General features: G+C 48.2%; 1 pseudogene across 1 annotated transcript; it reads right to left on the bottom strand.

Moving 5' to 3' along the window:
• Positions 1–625: 625 nt before the first annotated feature.
• LOC308522036 (translation initiation factor eIF2B subunit alpha-like) lies at positions 626–2,223 on the bottom strand (annotated as a pseudogene). The gene is made up of 2 exons: positions 1,463–2,223; positions 626–794 (listed from the first exon to the last, which is right to left on the bottom strand). The product of its transcript is annotated as a translation initiation factor eIF2B subunit alpha-like (transcript).
• Positions 2,224–3,494: the final 1,271 nt, after the last annotated feature.

The raw sequence follows: 3,494 nt of genomic DNA, 5'->3' as shown, positions 1-3,494 counted from the left end.
CATTTATTTGAAAAGGTGCTGAGCGTATTCCCAAGTACAATTTCTAAACATTCAGGTCCCAAACCTTTAAGATCCGCATCTTTCACAGACAGAGTTTTCATTTCCGAACGTTCTGGGCGGCGTCATTGGCGGTGAGCCGCGCCTGGGTTCTCGGAGGTTCCGCTCTGTTGGCTCGATGCTGTCCAGGCTGCGCTCTGGCTCGTGTTCACCAGGGGAAGCGATGCTACCTGAGCAGGTGTTTCCTGCCCTTCATGAGGCACCGCAAGCTTCCGGGCCCGCGCAGGGAGGAACGCCTGCTCTGTAAGGGGCCTGCACCCTCTAACTGCAGGCAGAGGACGAGGGGAGGGGTCTGGAGGGTTAAGTAGCCAATAGTCTAATGTATTTCTAAAAGCAGGAAGTGAGTGACAGTGTCTGGGACCCATCAGTACAATTTAGGTTGAGTTTTATGGGAACCGGGAACATGTTTAAACAGGACGAGAAAGAATAAAAAAATCCACCAAAATAGCATTTTAAGTCCTTAGTCCATAAATCTTCATGGAAGCAGTTCCCATTGGCCTGGCTCACGCGGGGTCCAGAGGCTCCTGCCCCGATGCAGCTATGTCACCTCGAGGCAGGAAGGCACCTGTTACAGATACAGGTTGATGAGCTCCTCGCTGACGAGCCGAGGGTGTCAGCACCCCCAGGTCTGTAAACAGCAGTGTGATCAAGGCGGGGGGCGGGGTGTAGTCGACCCACGGGTGCTCTTCTCTGAGATCCTGTCCAGTCTGCACAGACCTCAGCGTGTCCGCCTTGTCCTGTGGACACAGCAAGCACACATTAATCTGCCCGCCATGTGCTCAGGGCTCTGCACTGGAGGTGGGGGCTGGCCTGGCCACTCTCCCCAAACGGGGAAAAGCCAGCTGAGTGGCCCACTGCCGAGGGAGCGGCCGCTGTGGTGGGCTGTCATGGCGGCCGCCTGGCCACAAGCCCACAGCATGCGTCCCCTCACTGTGAGCTGGGCCCATTCCTCCAGACCCGCGAGAGAACCATTCTCAGAGCCCACCCTCTGCGGGCACTGCTCAGCCTGCCCACGCGTGGTGTCGGACCATCTAACTCTGCCCATGCTGTTCCCCCTGCACAGGTCACGGAGGTCCGAGCTCAGGAGGCCAGGCCTTGCCCACGGGCACATGGGCACACGGGCAGGGAGTGTCAGGGAGCCGATCCAGGCAGCTGACTCTAGGCTGCACCGTTCACCACCAGCCCCTGCCTCTGCACCGCGTCCAGTGCTCAGTGAGCCGGAGGCTGGAAGGCTGAAAGTCTGGGGCCCGGTTAGACTCAGTCTCGCCGCCACCAGCTTATCTTTCTGTCCCAATGTCGGAAGGAACAGTCACGGGAAGAGAATAACTCCCTGGTGCATTCTTAGCATTTTTTCAAAGGTTTCAGTTTAGACCCAAATGCCCCTTCAAACACGTAAAGCTCTTGCCTTTAACTTGTCTGGGACGTCTTGCTGGTTTAGTGGGAAGAGCCAGACGAACTTGAAACTCTCCGCCACCACGTAGAAGGGCTTGTTCTGTGCTTCGGCGCACACGGCCAGCTGTTTGGTTCCAATCTTGTGAATAAAGCCTGTTTTCAACGACGCCCTCCGCACCCACTATGACAAGCTCCACCTTCATGATGTAGCCAACAGCGGCGTCCAGGACCATGGGAGGGGGATGTTGAGGTGGCACAGGGCTTTGGCCATTTTCTTTCGCCCCGTTTTTGATGAAAGTGTGGCACAGATCTGCAATTTTACTTCTCGCCAGTGATATTCTCCTGAGAAAAAGCTCTCCCCGCTCAATCGTGATCTTTTTACACTTGGAGTATTCCGAGTATTCCGGGGACGCGAGGCTGACGAGGCGCAGGAAGAGCTCCTGCCCGAGGACACGGCCACGGAGGAGTCCACGCCGCCTAGGGTTTCAATGGCTCTGGTAAAGTCACTCTCAGGCCCTGGATCGTCTCCCCTGTATCTCGCTTCAAGAACTCCAGCAGAGTCCGTATGGCAGCCACAGCTGAGGCCGTGTCAGGATCTTCTTTCATTTGAGACTTGAAGCACTTGATTGTCGTCCATGGTGCCCTCCAGACCGCGGAGCCCCGGGCCGGAGCCACCCGTGCGGCTGGCTGGCATCCAGCGACCGCCTCCTTATAAGATTTGAAACCATCTATGAGGCAACCACTATGTGTGATATTCTGCCTTAATGTTTTCATTATCAAAACACTGCATACTTCCGGTCAAGATGGCAAATTAGGTAAACTCTACACTATTCTTCTCCTAAGACCACTTCAAAATCACAACTAAATAATAGAACAGACATCATTGAGAACCAGCTGAAGACTAGCTAATCAGAATTCCTATAACTAAGAATATAAAGAAGCCATATAGAGACTGATAGGAGGGGCGGGTCCCAAAACCATGGTGTGACAATTAAAATATAGCTAAGCAAAACAAGCCAGTCAGAGAAAGATAAATATCACATGATCTTATTTGTGGATTTTAATGAACAACATAACCTGCTGAACAAAAATAGAGCCAGAGACATAGAAGCATCGAACAGACCTTCAAACTTCAGAGGGAAGGCAGGGGAGGGGTGAGGGAGCGGGTAAGAGATCCACCAAGGACTTGTATGCATGCATATAAGCATGACCAATGGACACAGACACAAGGGGAGTGAGGGCATGTGCTGGGGGGTGGGGGTGGCCAAGAAGAGGTCAATGGGGAAATAAAGGAGACATATGCAATACTATATGTAATAATTTAAACATTAAAGAATTTTTTTAAATGGTGATATATATGTATATTCTTTTTAACATTAAAAAAGACATGCTTTAAGAGAAAAATAATAAATCAATACATATTGTATTATGTAAAACCACTTTTGTAAGAATATACATTTTAGATGTCAACGATGATTATCATTATTAGAAAGCTTTTTAAAATTAGTTATCTCTATTTTCTACTGTTTCTATAGTAAATATGTACTACGTATATGTGTAATTTAAAACAAGGATAAATAAGAAAAAAAAGAAATATTCCTACAAATAAAAATGTGCACATATATTAATGCATACATAAACAGATTTACAAAAACTTTAAAAGACTATAAAAGAATGAAGATCATGATTATGGTAACTTTTAAAAAAATCCGAAGGATATCTCAGTTGCAGAGGTCACTCCTGAAGAGTGAGGAGTCCCAGCCCCACACAGGGCTCCCCAACCTGGGGCATCACTGCCAGGAAGAGGAGATCTTGCTCCTGGCATATGCTGTCAGTTTGGCTCAAATAAAGTCTTACAAATATTTTTAAAAATTACAAAATGATAGTTATAATAATAGTCACTGGGATAATATAGATAATATATAGTCAGCATAGATAATATAGTCAATAATATTTTACCAACTATGTATGTCAGATGGATACTAGACTTATTGGGGTGAGCACTTTGTAAGGTTTATTAAGGTCTAATCACTACAGTGTAATTT

Source organism: Myotis nattereri (assembly GCF_964212035.1).
Source record: "Myotis nattereri genome assembly, chromosome: 7".
Taxonomy (NCBI): domain Eukaryota; kingdom Metazoa; phylum Chordata; class Mammalia; order Chiroptera; family Vespertilionidae; genus Myotis; species Myotis nattereri.
This window is presented reverse-complemented; position numbering and strand designations above follow the sequence as displayed.